At 48.2% G+C, this 19,513-nt stretch overlaps 1 protein-coding gene across 2 annotated transcripts in view; it reads left to right on the plus strand.

Moving 5' to 3' along the window:
- Nucleotides 1–19,513, plus strand: part of NCOA7 (nuclear receptor coactivator 7) — a 156,471-nt gene continuing 136,958 nt past the window's right edge. For both annotated transcript variants that reach the window (XM_045010751.1, XM_045010754.1), the window contains exon 1: nucleotides 1–243. The gene's annotated coding sequence lies outside the window, so the exon portion shown is untranslated. The remainder of the gene's footprint in view (nucleotides 244–19,513) is intronic.

The raw sequence follows: 19,513 nt of genomic DNA on the forward strand, positions 1-19,513 counted from the left end.
GGGAGCTGCGCGCTCTCTGCAGCGGGCTGAGCTGCCTGCAGCGGCCGGGTCTCTCCGGGGACCTCTCCTCGGCGGCCGTGGATGTTCCCGGGCTGCCGCATCCGCCCCTCTGCAGCGACTCCCACCCCCTCCTCCTGAAGCCGCCCGGGGAGCATGGGGGCCCCGCTGAGCATCCCTGAGAGGATCCGACCCCGCCGCAACCGCAAGTGCCCGGCCCGCGGCTGAAGGAACCGGTGCAGCTGGGTGGGTATCAGCGGGCGGCAGATGCCCCTCTCGGGCTGGGGTAGGGGTGACCCAGCAGCAGCCTGAAGAGGGGAAGGGGGCTCCATCGGGGGCTCACATTTTGCAGCCCTCATAACAAACAACTAATCTGCCTTTTCAGAGGCACAACACAACAACACAGCCGGCGAGGGGGGAGGAGGAGGCGGGAGAGAAGGAGGCGGGCAGATGGGGAAGTGCATTAGTTTGGCTGGCTTCAGAAACGCTGGGTCCCTTGGCTTGTCTGTGACAGCAAAACCAGAGGGGGAACATCGGGCGTGAGGAAGCTGCTTAGAGAAGGGGCTGCGGGACTGAAAGGTGCAGATTGTGTGTTGTAGATGTACAGCTAGCCTGTGTTTGGGGAAGGGGGGCTTCAGCTCGCTTGAATTCTTCACTGGACTGGTTATGTTTTGGTAACACCCACAGTGAGGTAGCTGCTTTCAATCTCTGTAGTCCTGCTTCAAAGATTTTACAATCCAAGTCTCTATTTATTTCTCTGCAATCAAAATCCTGTTGCTAATAGTGTAATTATTTCTTCTCCCACTTTTAACAGGTTCTGAAATATATTTCCAGTTAGGATTATGGAATTTTTACATATATCTCCAAGAAGTAGGTTTCATTTTTTGTAATATGAGGAGGAGGAAGAGGAGACGATGGTGGTAATTTGAGGAAAGGCCCTTAAATGATATTTTGGGAGCATGAAATCTGTCGTAGCTATTGGGTGATGTGGGGTGGGTATTCACTGCAGTGATGCACCGAAGCATCCAGCAATAGGCAACGATCATATTCCAGTGTGTTTGACATAACTTTATACCGGATATCCTTTGTTATTCAGGGAAATTGGTGAACTAGGAACTTGGTTTCAAATATAATTTTGAAATAAAGAACAAATGCTGATTTTCATTTTCTTGTGTCAGTCTGGATTTGGGGCAATTGTAAGATTCCCAACATGTGAATTATTGGAAAATGGGGTTGGTTGTGATAGTTCTATTTAAAACAAATAGATGTATTTTAACTATCAAACAACATTAGTCACAAACATATTAAAGATTTGACAAAGAGAATAGAGGCTGCTTAGAGTTAACATTACAAATCTGGACTCAGACTTGTGCCATTGTATTTTTTTTAAACAGTTTTAAGTGTGGATGGATTGTTATCCTGGATTTATAGTCCCGACATCTGATTTTCCTGTCTGTTGATGGTTTGCTAATCCGACTCATGATATCAGAACATATTTTATGGTTTAATTTTCTTTTCTAAACAGACAGAAGACAATAGCTAATAAGCAATACTGGGTGTATGAGAGTGGATACGTTGGGCCCAGATCTTTCAATTTCATTTGAGCAACTGGACTCCTACACCTGTTCACATCCTTACTGATTTCAGTACGATTCTTTGAGTGGATACAGGGATTCACCTGTATCGATCTGCCGGCAGTATTAAGGCTACAGATTTTTAACAGCTCTCTTCTTGACATTAGTCTTGTTAGAGTAAATACTCAGTAATGTAATTTTATCACGTGTTATTTACTTAATGGTCTGTAAATACTGCACTTCCATGAGGTCATGGTACATGCTTGTCTTAATACATAATTATGGACTTTTAAATGGGTGATGTTTACGCACTAATCGATTATGATTTATTGGAAGCTGCTATGAACGACTTTGAGTGCCTGTATTTGGATAATATTTTGCATGCATATTGAAGAAGTCTTTCCAGTCTATTGCTTACACAAATATTTACATATTTTAAAAAATGAATACTAGTATTATATGTACAAAATATAACATTAGAAAAAAAGTTACTGCAGCTTGCAAAAGGAAACACCAAGAAATATATATATATACTGCATCTGAAAAACTGAATAAGCAGCCACACAGATCTTGAAAGTTGAAAGCAAGCCAAAGTAAAAATGCTTCCATTTTCCAGTCCTCTTTCTCTCTCAAATCCTCTTACCTGGAAGATTTCCATAAATGAACTAAATAGACAATGGACTCAACTTTGCAAGTTTTGTACCTGTGAGTAACTTTGCTCTTGTGAGTAGTCCCATTGACTGCAACAGGAGCAATCCCATGAGCTAAATTACTCCCAGGCATAAAACTTTGCAGGATTGAGTCCATTGTCTATTTAGTTCATTTATGATTCAGTATTGTGAATTTTGCAAAAGGATCTTGCAGGAAATTCTGTTCTTTATTAAAGAACATGGAGGCTCTATATTCAGTGCCTTCCTTTTCTTCATTGTGTAGCACAGCATCAGACAAGGAACATTTCCAGAAAACACTTTGTATATACATGCCTCACTGTCCCTCTCTTGCCTCAATGGGCTCTTCCCTTGTGATGTCCCTGTTCCTATGAGTTGCAGCACTTCATCTCATCCCGCTAGGATTCTGATTCGTCATCTCTAATGTTGAAGTGATAAATCATCCCTTGAACTTGAAGTGAATCAATAAGAATGCTTCTGTTTGTTATACTCCGTGTTTAAGATTTGGAGAATACAAGCAGAATTACTTAGGGAGTGACGGTATACAATATTTCACCTCCATATCTTTCTTTAAGTCCTGATTTTCCTACACTGTGGTGCCAGCAAGCATCACAATATTAAGGCAAGGGGTTGAGCTTCTATATTCAGTGCTGATATAGAGCTGCATTCATTTGGAGAATAGAGTAGATGATAACATTGTTAAAGCAGGACCTCTTCTGTGACCTAATTGTCTGACTTGATACATCTCCTTTAGATGGATGACCAAAGCGGGGCCAATGGGTATCTCATACATGGAAGTATCTATATTGCTTGCAACATGATCTGTCTGATCCTATTAATTGCTGATCCTGGCAGAAGAGGTTTTTACAAAAGGATAATTGTGATCTAAATAGAGGACAGGAGAGCCCAGTTTCCCTTTTTACTCTAGTAGGCATTGAAGGAAGGTTGGAACACAACTGATAAGAGAAAATTTTACCACTCCCTTTATCTTAGAGAGGAGGAACCTATGTCAGACAAAGCAGCATAGCCAAGGTTTGCTTACTGGTAATTAAGGGGAAGAGTTTTTATTCTTCCAATTCTGGAATAATTATACTTGTTTCACTGGGTTAGTAGAGCTGACGTGAGGCAAATTTGACTATTGCTTGGGCCCAAGACTTGTATTAATAACTGGGTAGTTTCCACCAGGCATCATGCTGAGGGTAAGAATAACAGTCTGCTATTAGGTTAGTCACTTCTGAAATATACTGGACCTGAACCAAGATTTGGCACAGCAGACAGTATAGATCCAAAGCCTCCAGCAATGTTGGACATTTTCTAGGATTTTGGACCACCTGATGCAATTTATATACTATACATTGGTTGCATTGCCCTTTTTTAGAAGGACCCAGAATCTGTCTCAGTTGTTTGCAAAAATCATGATGGCAAACACTCCAGTCATTATACTTCAGTGAGTTTATGTACCAGTTTGACTCTAAGGGACCATTGTCCCCTTTTTGATATTTTTCAGCTTTTGCTCCCTAACCTGACAGACTGGCATCTGATTCTACTGTCCCACTGGGGAAGACAGACAGATTACATTGCTGTTCCATATCTTCATGTGGTTTAGACACCATAGGACTTCCTTATTCACTTTCCACTAAAGATGTTGTCATATGAACTACCACTGTGAGGCAGGTTAGCTTTCAGTTTTCAGAGGGCCCAGTTACGAATCCAGACTTGGGAGGTTTGACTGAATGGTAGAGATAGTAACCCCTGAACTTGAGCCTAGTTTTTGAGGAATTTTTTGAAGTCTGAGGAGTCTCTTTATCTTCTTCCTTATTTCCCCTAGTTTGTTCCCAGAGAGATTTATCAGGGCCATGGTAAAGTCCACCTTGAATCTGAAGGAAGCTGTTCCCAGTGTGGGTTCCAGCATGTATATTTTTCCTATTAATCACAAATGCTTCTGTGTCCATGAGGAAAACACACCAAATATCCTCTGTTCCTGTGCTGGCTGCTGATTGGAATGCCATTCAGGGGTAAGCTGCTGAAACTGAGCCAGGCTGCCACTGGACAGTGTCACCTATCAACTGAATTTGCTCCATCTTGAAGGTAGTAATTCACCATATATTTGTTCAGGGTTCTTAAACTGATCATGGGTCTGCAATTTCTGTTTGTCTAGGTACCAGAAGGGCATACGCTCACACCTTGGAGGCTCCCCTTTGGAGGTTTCCTAGATTTTTGTTTTGTTTTGTTTGTTTGTTTTTTTAAAGAGGAGAAGGGACCGTGGTGATCATCTAATCTGACCTCCTGCACAGCACAGGCCATAACATTTTGCCCAGAAATTCCTGCATCAAGCCTAATAGTTGAACTACAGCATATCTTTTAGAAGGACTTCTTGTCTTGATTTAAAAATGTCTAGTGATGGAGAATCTATCACATCCGAGGTGAGCTATTCTCATGGTTATTTACCTTTATTATTAAAAATGTGTGCCTTATTTCCTGTTTGAATTTATCTAGCTTCATCTTCCCACTCTTGGATCTTGTTATGCCTTTGTCTGCTAGATTAAAGAGCTTTCTATCATCAGGTGTTTTCTCCCCATGTAAGTGTATACTAACCATGCTTAAGTCACCTCTCAACTTCTCTTCAGTTAGCTAAATAGATTGAGCTCTTTGAATCTCTTACTGTAAGGAAGGTTTTCAAATTCTCAAATCATTGTTGTTGCTCTTCTTGGAAACCTTCCCAATTTTTCAACATCCTTTTAGAAGTGTGGACACTGGGACAGGACAAAGTATTCCAGTAATGGTCTTTCTAGTGCTGTTTACAGTCAAATCCCTACTCTATTTCTACTTGATATTTCTTTGCTGATGCACCCAAGGAACACATAGAATCATAGAATATTAGGGTTGGAAGAGACCTCAGGAGGTCATCTATTCCAATCCCCTGCTCAAAGCAGGATCAACACCAACTAAATCATCCTTTGTCAAGCCAGGCCTTAAAAACTTCAAAGGATGGAGATTCCACCACCTCCCTACGTAACCCATTCCAGATCTTCCCCACTACAACTTGAAATCATTACTTCTTGTTTTGTCATCTGCCACCACTGAGAACAGCCTAGCTCCATCCTCTTTGGAACCCCCGTCAGGTAGTTGAAGGCTGCTATCAAATCCCCCCTCACTCTTCTCTTCTGCAGACTAAATAAACCCAGTTCCCTCAGCCTCTCCTTTAAGTCATGTGCCCTAGCCCCCTAATCATTTTTGTTGCCCTCTGCTGGACTCTCTCCAATTTGTCCACATCCCTTCTGTAGTGGGGGGACCAAAACTGGATGCAATACGCCAGTGTGGCCTCACCAGTGTCGAATAGAGGGGAATAATCACTTCTCTCGATCTGCTGGTGATGCTCCTACTAATACAGCCCAATCTGCCATTGGCCTTGGCAACAAGGGCATACTGCTGACTCGTATCCAGCTTCTCATCCACTGTAATTCCTAGGTCCTTTCCTGCAGAACTGCTGCTTAGCCAAGTATCAGAGGGGTAGCCGTATTAGTCTGGATCTGTAAAAAGCGACAGAGTTCTGTGGCACCTTATAGACTAACAGACGTATTGGAGCATAATTTTTCGTGGGTGAATACCCACTTTGTCAGACGCATGTAGTGGAAATTTCCAGAGGCAGGTATAAATATGCAGGCAAGAATCAGTCTAGAGATAACAAGGTTAGTTAAATCAGGGAGGATGAAGCCCTCTTCTAGCAGTTAAGGTGTGAACACCAAGGGAGGAGAAACTGCTTTTTGTAGTTGGCTAGCCATTCACAGTCTCTGTTTAATCCTGAGCTGATGGTGTCAAATTTGCAAGTGAACTGAAGTTCAGCAGTTTCTCTTTGAAATCTGGTCCTGACGTTTTTTTGCTGCAGGATGGCTACCTTTAAATCTGCTATTGTGTGTCCAGGGAGGTTGAAGTGTTCTCCCACAGGTTTTTGTATATTGCCATTCCTAATATCTGACTTGTGTCCATTTATCCTTTTATGTAGGGATTGTCCAGTTTGGCCGATGTACATAGCAGAGGGGCATTGCTGGCACATGATGGCGTATATTACATTGGTGGGTGTGCAGGTGAATGAACCAGTGATGGTGTGGCTGATCTGGTTAGGTCCTTTGATGTCGTAGGTGTAAATATGTGGGCAGAGTTGGCATTGAGGTTTGTTGCGTGGATTGGTTCCTGAGTTAGAGTTACTATGGTGCGGTGTGTGGTTGCTAGTGAGAATATGCTTAAGGTTGGCGGGTTGTCTGTGGGCGAGGACTGGCCTGCCACCCAAGGCCTGTGAAAGCGAGGGATCGTTGTCCAGGATGGGTTCTAGATCACTGATGTAGATGTGATGTTGGAGAGGTTTTAGCTGAGGACTGTAGGTGATGGCCAGTGGAGTTCTGCTGGTTTCTTTCTTGGGCTTGTCTTGGAGCAGGAGGCTTCTGAGTACACGTCTGGCTCTGTTGATTTGCTTCCTTATTTCCTTGTGCAGGTATTGTAGTTTTGAGAATGCTTGGTGAAGATCTTGTAGGAGAACACTTCAACCTCCCTGGTTGAACTAACCTTGTTATCTCTAGACCAGTGGTTCCCAAACTGGGGTTCGTGAACCGTTACAGGGGGTTCTCGGGAAAAAATTCCCTAATGGCAGACAGAGCTGTTCCTAGGGACCCTGGGCAGCATGGGGCCAGCAGCCTGGAGCCCCTGAACTTCCAAGAGCTAAGCAGATCAAAGCAAGCATATCTATCACACTGAGGAGATTTAAATTTCAAGACGCCTTATAAGAAATGGAAAGGGAGGTGGATATATTTTGCTGTTTTTTAAAATTAAATAGGCAGCTAAGTTTGTTGTAAAGTGCGTTGTTTGCTTGGACTGCTCAAGACTTGAATGCTTATGTAGGAGGAACTCTTTGAGTTGGCTTCTTAAATATCTTCATGCTGTTTTACATCTGATACTCCTTGATGAAACATAGGAGCCTTGTCTTATAACAGGCTTATTCAAAGTGACAAGCTACGAAAGTGAGATCTTGGAAGAGTGTTGCCATTTTAATAATCTAATAAAAATACTGTAATGATAAATAATAATAAAGTGTGTAATAAGCATGGCATAAAAATAAATTTTATATTTCCAAGATCACTGCTTTTATAATTTATACTCAGGTAAAGGAGAAAATCCCTGGAAATACTCATTTTTAGGAGGGGGTTCGTGAGATGACATTTTAGTGAAAGGGGTTCACAGGTTGTTAAAGTTTGGGAACCACTGCTCTAGACTGATACTTACCTGCATCTTTATACCTGCCTCTGGAAATTTCCACTACATGCGTCTGACGAAGTGGGCATTCACCCACGAAAGCTCATGCTCCAATACGTCTGTTAGTCTATAAGGTGCCACAGGACTCTTTGTTGCTGCTTAGCCAGTTGGTCCCCAGCCTGTAGCAGTGCATGGGCTCCTTTCTTCCTAAGTGCAGGACTCTGCACTTGTCCTTGTTGAACCTCATCAGATCTCTTTTGGCCCAATCCTCCAATTTGTCTAGGTCACTCTGGATCCTATCCCTACCCTCCAGCGTATCTACCACTCCTCCCAGTTTAGTGTCATCTGCAGACTTGCTGAGGGTGCAATTAATCCCATCATCCAGATCATTAATAAAGATGTAGAACAAAACGGGCCTCAGGACCGACCTCTGGGGCACTCCGCTTGATACCAGCTGCCAACTGGACATCAAGCCGTTGATCACTACCCGTTGAGCCTGACAATCTAGCCAGCTTTCTATCCACCTAATAGTCCATTCATCCAATCCATACTTTTTTAACTTGCTGGCAAGAATACTGTGGGAGACCGTATCAAAAGCTTTGCTAAAGTCAAGATCTATCACAACCACTGCTTTCTCCATATCCACAGAGCCAGTTATCTCATCATAGAAGGCAATCAGGTTGGTCAGGCATGACTTGCCCTTGGTGAATCCATGCTGACTGTTCCTGATCACCTTCCTCTCCTCCAGATGCTTCAAAATGGATTTCTTGAGTACCTGCTGCATGATTTTGCCGGGGACTGAAGTGATGCTGACCAGTCTGTAGTTCCCCAGGTTCTCTTTCTTCCCTTTTTTAACAATAGGCACTATATTTGCCTTTTTCCAATTGTCTGGGACTTCCCCCGATCACCATGAATTTTCAAAGATAATGGCCAGTGGCTCTGCAATCACATCAGCCAACTCCTTCAGCACCCTTGGATGCATTACATCTGGACCCATGGACTTGTGCATGTCCAGCTTTTCTAAATAGTCCTTAACCTGTTTTTTCACTACTGAAGGCTGCTCACTTCCTCCCCATAATGTGTTGCCCAGTGCAGCAGTCTGGGAGCTGACCTTGTCTGTGAAGACCAAGGGAAAAAAAGCATTGAGTACTTCAGCTTTTTTCACATCCATCTGTCACTATGTTGCCTCCCTCATTCAGTAAGGTTCCCACACTTTCCCTGACCACCTTCTTGTTGCTAACATACCTGTAGAAGCTCTTCTTGTTACCTTAACATCCCTTGCTAGCTTCCACTCCAATTGTGCCTTTGCCTTCCTGATTACACCCTTGCATGCTCGAGCAATATTTTTATACTCTTCCCTAGTCATCTGTCCAAATTTCCACTTCTTGTAAGCTTCCTTTCTGAGTTTAAGCTCACTGAAGAGTTTACTGTTAAGCCAAGCTGGTTGCCTGCCATATTTGCTATTCTTTCTGCACTTCGGGATGGTTTGTTCCTGCGCCCTCAATAAGGCTTTTTAAAAATACAGACAGCTCTCCTGGACTCCTTTCTCCCATCATATTAGCTTCCCAGGGTATCCTGCCCATCAGTTCCCTAGGGGAGTCAAAGTCTTCTTTTCTGAAGTTCAAAGTCCATATTTTGCTACTCTCCTTTCTTTATTTTGTCAGGATCCTGAAGTCAACCATCTCATGATCACTGCTGCCTAGGTTTCCACCCACTTCTACTTCCCCTACTAATTCTTCCCTGTTTGTAAGCAGCAGGTCAAGAGGAGCACGACCCCTAGTCAGTTCCTCCAGCACTTATACCATGAAGTTGTCCCCAACACTCTCCAAAAACTTCCTGGATTGTCTGTGCATTGCTGTATTGCTCTTCCAGCAGATGTCAGGGTGATTGAAGTCCCCCATTAGAACCAGGGACTGTGATCTGGAAACTTCAGTTAGTTGTCATTACCCTTTTGGCCACAGCCTCACACGGGGAAGATATGTTCAGCTGGTTATCTACCAGGATCCCTAAGTCTTTTTTCAGATTAATTAATTTTCAGGCTGTAATCCCGCTTTCTGTAGATTCCCCAAATTATGGCTTGTTTCTGGATCTTCCCCTGTACACAGTCAGTTATATGATTCTGATGGAGTAGTATCAGTTCTCTGGGAGGAGAGAAGAGAGGGAAATAGTTTCATTCAGAACCCTTTACCATCTCAATTGCCCAGGGATCCCCTATGGTCCTTCCTCAGATATAGGCAAAGAACCAGCTCCTGCACCTAGAAGATGAGGACTAAGGCCAGATTTACGCTACAGAGTTAGGTCGATGTAAGGCAGGTGTAAGTGTCTACACTGCAGCGTTGCGCCCGCTGCTGTAAGTCCCCCCACTATACTGACCAAGTAACTCCACCTCCATGAGCAGCGTAGAGCTTAGGTCGATGTAGTTAGGGCGATGCAGTGTGTGTATGTAGACACTGCATTACTTACATCGCCTATCAGCTCCGCATGGAGGTCACAGCTGTGAGCCCTGCTGCTGGTTGCTGTCTGGTCTGTCAGTGCCCAGCAGTGAGGCTCCAGCACCTGACAGCAGGGCTCACACTTCCAGGGCCATACCTAGTTATTCTGGGGCCTTACGCAGCCCCCTCACGGGGCGGGGCTGGCTTGGGGGGCAGGGGAAACTGCCCCAGCACACACTAGCGGCACGGCTGGGGCCAGGTTGCTGCACTTGCCGCCGGTGAGTGCATGCCTGGCCCTGCTTCAGTCCTCAAATTTCCTGTTGCCCTACGCAGCTGCGTACTTTGTGTATGGGTAGGGACGGCCCTGCACTTAAGTTGGAGCAAGCTCTCCTGGAGAGGACGTGCACCACTGGCAGAAGGAGGGTAGTGTGGACATGAAAAACTGCAGTAATTACTGCGGTGGCTGTATGTTGACCAAACATAAACTGACTTAATTGTCTAGTGTAGGCAAAGCCTAAATGGAGAAGAGAGGATACTGTTTAGGCTGTCTCACAAAAATACATAATAGGAGTGAATACTTAGTGGAATTCCAGCCTGATGTGGATTAATTGCACAGGCATCTGCTTATCTCCAGAAAATGTCAACCAGCACCTGACTCATTTTCAAACTAAATTTAATGTTTCCTAGCAATGACATTTTCCATTTCTGCAGTCACTCTCACTTCTGTACTTTCTGTCCCACACACCATCTGTCTCATTTTCTGTTTTTCTTATATTCCAAACCAGCAAAATAATGGAAAAGACTAAAACCATTAATATTTATGAGACTAGTGCTGTCACTTAAGTTTCAAGGGGAACCGGTGTGGCTTGCTGCCATACCAGCTGGTTCTGTGATCTCAAGCTAAATGGGGTCAGGCTGGGCCATTACTTGGATGGGACACATGCCAGGAACAGCTAAGAAGAGTTGATGATTCAGCAGTATGTGAGTACTGTGGTGATGGGCACTATGAAAAAACATCAGGTAAATAAAATAGTAAGTGGCATTTGTTTCATGTAGTAAGAAATCATCTCTTGGGTAAGGAATGCCCCAACCTGGTGGTAAATTGAGGAGTTTGGGGTATAGGAGGGTGCTCTGGGCTGGGACAGAGGGGTTTGGAGGGTGGAAGGGGGATCAGGGTGGGGGCAGGGGGTTGGGGTGCGGGAATGGGTGCAGGCTCTGGAGTGGGGCTGGGGATGAGGAGTTTGGGGTGCAGGAGAGTGCTCCAGGCTGGGATTGAGGGGTTCAGAGGGCGGGAGGGGGATCAGGGCTGGGGCAGGGAGTTGGGGCATGGGAAGAGGCTCAGGGGTGCAGGCTCGGGGCAGCACTTACTACAAGCGACTCCTGGAAACAGTGGCATGTCCCTTCTCTGTTGGTGTGCCGGAGGGGGCCAGTGGAGTGTGTAGGAGCCGAAAGGAGGGCTATGCCGTGGCTTCTGGGAGCCGCATGGAGCGGCCCCTGGCTCCCCGGCTGGAGCGGAGCCATGCATCTGCCTCTGAGTGGAGCGGCCCCCAGCTGGAGCACTGGAGCAGGGCAAGCCCCAGACCCCTCTCCCCAGAGGGAGATCGAGGGCAAGCTTAAAACGGTTGGAAGGCCAGATCCAGCCCGCGGGCCGTACTTTGCCTACCCCTGAATTAAAACCTTTTCTTTTTCATTTTTAAAAGGTCTGGCTAAAACTCCTTCTGTCAGTTGTTTAGTTTTCACTCTTTCTCCTGGATTTACCATTTTACTGGTTCTCCATTCACCTTTCTGAAAAAATACAGACCGGCTTTGTCTCACAAAGAAGCAAAAAAGGGCAAAAGCCATTTTCCCTCTTGTGTACATCATCTCTTAAAGGGAGTCTGGGTTACTCCAGTGGAGGAGAGGAGACTAGCAGGGAGCTTTGAGGAGACATAAGAATCTGGGGCCTTGGCTACACTGGCGCTTTACAGCATTGCAACTTTCTCCCTCAGGGGTGTGAAAAAACACCCCCCTGAGCCCAGTAAGTTACAGCGCTGTAAAGCGCCAGTGTAAACAGTGCCCCAGCGCTGGGAGCACGGCACCCAGCGCTGTAAGCTAATCCCCTCGGGGAGGTGGAGTACCTGCAGCGCTGGGAGAGCTCTTTCCCAGCGCTGGCGCCGCTACCACACTCGCACTTCAAAGCGCTGCCGCGGGAGCACTCCCGCAGCAGCGCTTTGGCGTTTCGAGTGTAGCTAAGCCCTGAATTAGGGTAACCAGACAGCAAATGTGAAAAATTGGGACAGGGGATGGGGAGTAATAGAAGCCTATATAAGAAAAAGACCCAAAAATCAGGACCGTCCCTATAAAATCAGGACCCCTGGTCACCCTCATCTGAATAGAATACCTGTTGGTTGTTTGGTAATGTTGTTTTGAGTTTTATTGAGTGTTGAGCTGCATGGAAGAAACACAGACAGGGACTTTTGGTTTATATATTAAAAAAAAAAAAAGTATGTGTTGTTTTGGTTAAACCAGAACTTCTGAGATAAAACTGAAATCCCAGAGAACATTTCTTGTGTTTACACAAACTCTGAACTGTCTCTCTAGCTGAATCTCCCTTGAACTGCCTTGCTCTAGCTGTTCAGATTACCTGTCTCTCATAGTCTTGCACTAGAAGTGGAATTGCAGACACTCTACACAAGCGAAGAAAAATGGAAAGTCTCACAAAGTATTTGGCACAACAGCATTAGACCCTAATAAGAGCCCCAAAATAGTTTCAGCAAGGTCATTTGGCCATCTAGCAGAAGTAGGAGCAACAGTTCCAGGAATTTCTACTTCACTGGGTCATCAACCCAACCCAGCTGATGTTCTGACTACCAGTCCCAGCCCCACCCTGTCCAGCTAGGATATTATGATGATCCGGATGCTTACCCAGTCTTTTCTGTGCAGGTAGCTACTGTGGGTGAAGGGTATGGTGAGTTCCTCAAGTGGTACCCATTCTGACTGGCAAAACTCAAGCTGCCAACCAAGCCATCCAACTGGATGATGAATTTGCTAACGATTGAGAGTCTGAACCTGGCAGTATGTTTCTGACTAGGGACAAGTGAGAGCTACTGATGTTAATTCCAGTGAGAACCATTTCCCCTACTCCCCAGGGTTCTGACAATGAGTTATTGCCCAGCACTTGAAGTAATAGGCCACTTGGTGGCACTGGCCAGAGAACTGCCTAGTAAAAGACCTTTTAGACCAGGGGTCTCAAACTCAAATGACCACAAGGGCCACATGAGTAGTAGTACATTGGCCTGAGGGCCGCATTACTGACACCCGCCCTGCTGCCCTCGGCCCCACCCCATCCCTTCCATGAGGCCCCGGCTCTTCCCACCCCTTCCCTGCCCCCATTCCAACCCCTTCCCTGAAATCCTCACCCCAACTCCACCCCCTCCCTGCCCCCAGGGGGTGCAGGAGGGGTGTGGGGTGTGGCAGGGGCTGAGGGCAGAGAGTTGAGGTGTGGGGTGCAGGAGGGATGAGGGTGTGGCCGGGGGTCAGGGCAGGGGATCGGGGTGCGGCAGGGGGGTCAGGGCAGTGGGTTGGGGTACAGGAGGGGTGCGGCAGGTGGCTCAGGGAAGAGGGTTGGGTGCAGGAGAGGTGCGGAGTGCAGCAGGGGGCTCAGGGCAGGGGTGCAGGGTATGCAGGGTTGGGGGGCAGCAAGGGGGCTCAGGGCAGTGGGTTGGGGTGCAGGACGGATGTGGCAGGGGGTCAGGGTGCAGCAAGGGGCTCAGGGCAGGGGGTTCGACTGCAGGAGGTTCTCGGGGGGCGGGCTCTGGCCCGGCGCACACCGGGGGCGGGCTCTGGCCTGGCGCGCACTGGGGGCAGGGCAGGCTCCCTGCCTGCCTGCTCTGCCCCCACGCTGCTCTGCTCCAGGAAGCGGCTGGAACGTGGGGGAGCAAGGGCACAGGGGTGTGTGTTGCTGTTGCTTCAGGCACCGCCCCCAGCATCTCCCATTGGCCGGGAACAGGGAACGTTCTTTCCGCTTCCTAGGTAAACTCTGGGGGAGGGCGGGGGGGGGGGGGACGAGGACCTCGGGGGCCGTAGAAAATAACCTCGCGGGCCACATGCAGCCTGCGGGCTGCGTGTTTGAGACTCCTGTTTTAGACTCTTCTTTTGTTCTGGAAGAACTTGCTGGCACATGTCCAGGTATGTTTTATCAATTTTGGGGTAAATACACCTCTGACCCCATCTGTGGTCTGCTCAAGGGATGCCCCCTAAGGTCTCAGGCCTCTAACTGTCACATCCCTCTGGACAGGGACCTATGCCCATTTCCAGGGCCAGCTTTAGGCCAATTCAACCAATTCCTCTGAATTGGGCCCCGTGCCTAAGAGGGCCCCACGCCCAAGCCCTGCTGGTGCACTGTACCGGGGTGGCCTGGCTTCCCCAGGGGTCAATTTAAAGGGCCTGGGGCTCCCAGCAGGGACTGGAGCCTCAGGCCCTTTAAATTGCCACCAGAGCCCCACTGCTGGAGCTCTGGGGTATGGCTGCGGGGCTCTGGGGGCTATTTTAAAAATCTGGGGCTCCCCTTGCTTCTACCGCCCCGGCCCTTTAAATAGCCACTGGAGCCTCGCCGCTTTCCCAGGGCTCCTGCGGCTATTTAAAGGGCCAGGGCGGTAGAAGCAGGGGAGCCCTGGGCCCTTTAAATAGCCCCCAAGCTCCGGGCTGCTGCTGCTACCCTGGTGGGGGAGGGAGAAGGAGGGGGCACTTACCCTACAGAGTGGGCTGTACCCCCTGTACCCACACCCACAGCCAGGCCCTGCTCCCTCTGCCCGCACAGTCCTGCCCGCACCAGCCCCGCACACCCTGCCCTGTCTCCAGCCAACCCCTGCCGCACCCCCCTGCGTGAAGCCAGCAGTCCCACACTCCTCTGTCTCCAGCCCTGCCAACCCATGCTGCACGCCCCCTGCGGCCCTGCCTGAAGCCAGCCAGGCCCCCGCCCCCACATCCCCGTCTCCAGCCAGCCCCGCACCCCTTGCCCTGCCTGCAGCCAGACCCTACCTCCAGTCAGCCCCTGCCCTGCTTTCAGCCAGCCCATGTCCACTGGTGCCCTGCAGTTCCCAGGGCAGTAACACCTGCTTCAATGAGGGGGGCAGGGAGCAGCTGGGACCCACACGTGCACACCCTAGGGTGACCAGACAGCAAGTGTGAAAAATTGGAACAGGGGGTGGGGGGTAATAGGATCCTATATAAGAAAAAGACCCAAAAATCAGGACTGTCCCTATAAAATTGGGACATCTGGTCACCCTAGCACACCCCCAGGGAGTGGTGGGGACCCACACATGTGAAATGGAGCTCATTTCTAGTTCAGGCCCATCTTTTTTAAAAGAACTTTAGGTAGGGTTAACATACATCCGTATTTTCCCGGACATATCCAGCTTTTTGGTTCTTAAATCGCCATCCTGGAGGAATTTTTAAAAATACGGACGTATGGTAACCCTATTGGTACAAAAAATACATACTGGGGCACATCCCTTAAATCAGAACTTTTTATAGGGAAGAAATGAAAGGCTTTTTTTTTACTTTTTTTTTTTTTTTTTTTTAAGTCATCCCTGCCGGGGCCCCGCCGAAAATGTTCGAATTGGGCCCCACACTTCCTAAAGCCAACCCTGCCCATTTCCCTCCAGACAAGGGTTTTAGGCTGCAGCCCCCTGCAACTTACTGTGATTATCTCACTAGGTGTGACTTAGCTCTGCACCTGCGGTTTCACTCTTTATTTCTGTCATAAAGAAAGACAATGGTTTACCAGAGACCAGACAGCCATACACAGAGCACAATGTTTTTGTCCTAAAACATTATAGATGAAATGTATAATAAAACAATAAAAGATCTAAGCACCTACTTAAGCTTACCAATCAGCTGCAAACTAGGAAATCACCCTATGAATACTGACAAGACTGTTTCTGTAGAACACTGAGGGGCAGAGACACTCTGTATCCACTCACTGGGCAGACCTTTTGAGGGACAGAGGCATTTTTATTAAAAATTAGATTCCAGTTCCTGTGAAGCCTGATGGCTTTGCAATAATAGTCCAAACTTTGTGTGTGGGAACGTGATATATTAAGTGTAGGCCCATGTTTGCGTTTTATTGTTTTGTATTGTAACCATTTGTTTCCATCACTCTTGTTTGAGTCGAATCTGTTTTTTCTTAAATAAATCTTCTTTTGTTCTATTACAAGTGCTGTGTGATATACAGGAGTGAGAGTTTAAGGTTAAGCTAGTAAACTTGGGTACAGGAACAGTGGATCTGGGATTTCTGTGAGCAGACAGTGTCAGGGGCTGGATATCCAGGGGAACACTTCAAAGAGACTCAGGTGCACCTATTGTTAACCTGCAAGGTGAAACAGGGCTGGCATTACCCAGAGAAGTGCTTGAGTGGCTGATAGGTCCTTAACACCACTAGCCTAACACCCAGCCATCATGGGGAAGGTTACCTCTCGGAGAGGCAGAGGATAACAAAGTGACTCTCAGTCCAGAGTGCCTGTAACACGTCCGACTCACTGGTACAGCGCCTCCTGCTGGTTATCCAGGAATTAGCTTGATTCCAGCACTTGGCGCAACCCCTGCTGGCTGGTGTCTCCCCTGTCTCAGGCCCCCATGTCCCTCCCAGACCCCAGTGCCCTTTACCTTGGGGTTCTGCCCCCCAGCAGTACCCCACACTCTGGGTCTCCCCTCATCCCTATGCCCTTCTTGCCTCAGTGGCTACTGCCAGTCATCATCTATCCCCTTTCTCTGGGGCAGACTGCAGTCTGTAATGGCTACTCATCACTGGCAAGGGAGTTGGACCAGCTGCCTATCCCCAGCCTGCATCTCTGTAGCCCCAGCCTCAGCCTGGGGAGTTGCTAGGCTGGAGCTCCCCAGCTCCTCTTGCCTGTCTCCAGCACTGCTCTGTGCCAGGTATCCTGTACTGCCAGACAGCTAAGTCCTTCCCACTCCCAGCTGGAGTGAGACTGATGCAGTGCCTCCCTTAGCCCTTATATCAGGGCGAGCTGTGGCCTGATTGGGTGTGGCCACAGCTGTGGTGCCTCCCCAATCAGCCTACTTGAGCTGCCTTTAACCTTTTCTCCTAGGAGCAGGGTAACTGCCCCGCTACAGTGCCCCAAGACCTGGAAACCCAATAGATACAGTGCCCCAAGAACTTCCCGGAACCCAATAGGTACAGTGCCCCAAGAACCATCACTTCTCCACTTGAATTTTTTTTAGTTAGTTGCATGAGTTAACTGCGATTAATCAGCAGCCCTAATCTTAAGTGTTACTTGTAATAAGAGTGTGTACAAAACTTTCAGATGGAAATTTAATTTTCAAGCTGTCAGAGACCCTTTAAACTTCTCCATTTTAGTTCCTGGGCAGAGCTCAATAATCTTCCCCAACTAGCCAGCATACAATCCCTGGCTCGGAGAGGTAACATTTATAAAGTGGAAAACATAGTTTCAAGCTAGGCCTGTGTTCGTATCTGTCACGTGTGTAAAGTAGGATTTGCTGGTAGAAACAGTCAGTCAGATGCAGCCTGGGTCAGGGACACCAGAAGGGGGTGGCGAGGGGGCCATGGCCCTCCCACGTTTTGGCGCCACAGCCTCTCCACCTGCCCGGAGTGAGGGGGGGGGGAATAGAGAGCAGCCCCCGGCCTGTGTCTCTGCCCCATGGGGCTCCTCCTCCCTCCCCCCCCCGCCCAGGGCAAGAAGGTCCGCCGCTCCCCACAGCTGCCTGCGTGCCACATGCAGCTCTTACCTGGACCTGGCACCAGCTGGGGGGCCGCAGTCTGGCTATGGTAAGAGCCACGTGGGCAGCTGTGGGGAGCTGCGGACCCTTCTGCCCTGGGTCCATGGCTCCCGGCCTGCTCCAGCTTCCAGCTTGGCTGGGGGTGGGGCCTCAGGCAGAAGAGGAGGGCGAAGGGCCCTAGCTCCCCCCCACTTTTGGGCAGGCTCTGCCACCTCTGGCCCAAGTGACTGAAAACTACACAATGACTGATTAGTTAGCAGCTTTCCTTGCCATATAGTGAGAATGGAGGAGCTGAATACCAGGCAATCAGAAGAGCCATCAGAGTTGGTAGGAGAAGAACAACGGACTACCAAAGAGAGCCCTGGATGCACTCCTGCTTCTCACAAGGAGTCATTAGCTACAGTGTCTAAGGAAGTCATATTATGAGGCCGAGGAAAATCCATTTGACCCACCAATAATTTATTTTCAGCATAGAAAACTGAGGTCCATTAGTTGCGTGTGCCTGGTTATTCAGTGTGATTATATGGGATGTAGGTACACAGGCAGAAAACAGATGACATCAGAACTGTGTGGCCTCTGTACAGCTATGGAGCCTTGCAGTAGTTAGCTGCCCTTGTAAATACTGCCCGAGCGAAGCCAAAGAATTAATACAATTCTCCTGGCCTGCTGGACTACCCACTGATGTTCTTACTTACCAAGGAACTAACTGTTTTACTTAATGCAGGAGTTTTGGAACTTCTACAAAATGTAAGTCCATTTGAATCTCAGTGTATTGCCCATAAACCAATGGCCTGGTGGAGAAGTTTAAAGGGACTCTGACAGCTTGAAAATTACCATATGTACTCACTCATAAGCTGAATTTTTTTGGTAAAAAAGGGAAGCACCAGAGAAGGGGGTCAGCTTATGAACGGGTATACAGAGGGAAAGGTGGGACACAGTCCCTCCCCCAAACAGAGAGAGCAAGGAGAGGCAGTAGAGTCAGAAGGGAAGAGGCGGGGCCAGAGTCTCTCCGCTTCTGGCCATGCTGCTCTCCCCCCAGCTTCCAAAGCAGCTGCAGCTCTGGGGCTGGCAGGCTGCAGCCGTGCTGCTTGGCCCCGCCCCCCAGAGCAGGCTGTGGCCGCACTGCCTGGCCCGCCGGAGCACTCTGTGGCTGTGCTGCCCGGCTCAGCCCGCTGGAACATGCTGTGGCTGCACCGCCCGGTCTGGCCCGCGGAGCAGGCTGCGGCCGCGCTGCCCAGCCTGCCAGAGCATCTCCAGCCAGACCAGAGACATCCTCCACTGGCCCTCCCCAGATAAGGTGGGAAGGGATGGGATGAGGAGAGGGTAGGGGTCCCAGGCTAGGGGTGGGGTCCTGTGGGCGGTGGTCACAGGGGTTACTCCCCTGACACCAGCTTCTGCCCCCCAAAAAATTTCCCCACCAGTTGCTGTCCCGGCCTGTCAGGGTAAGCAGCTGGCGCACCGAGACACTTTGTTTACTTAGGTTTACCTCTGTGCCTACGGATGTTCGAGGTAAACAAACCATCTCGGCCCGCCAGCAGCTTATCCTGATGGCCCAGGAGCCAAAGTTTGCCGACCCCTGAATTATAGGGTCGGCTTATGAACAGGTCACATTTTTACTTATCCCTCTTGGATATCGGCTTATGATTGAGTATATACGGTAAGTTTCCATCCTATTCACTTCCTCCATATCGTTCATGATTTTATAGACCTCTGTCATATCCCCACTCCTTAGTCATCTTTTCTAAGCTGAACAGTCCCATTCTTTTGAATCTCTCCTCACGTGGAAGCTGTTTGATTTCCCCTAATCATTTTCATTGTCCTCTGCAACTTTTCCAATTCTTATATATCTTTTTTGAGATGG

This window comes from Mauremys mutica, chromosome 3 (assembly GCF_020497125.1).
Source record: "Mauremys mutica isolate MM-2020 ecotype Southern chromosome 3, ASM2049712v1, whole genome shotgun sequence".
Taxonomy (NCBI): domain Eukaryota; kingdom Metazoa; phylum Chordata; order Testudines; family Geoemydidae; genus Mauremys; species Mauremys mutica.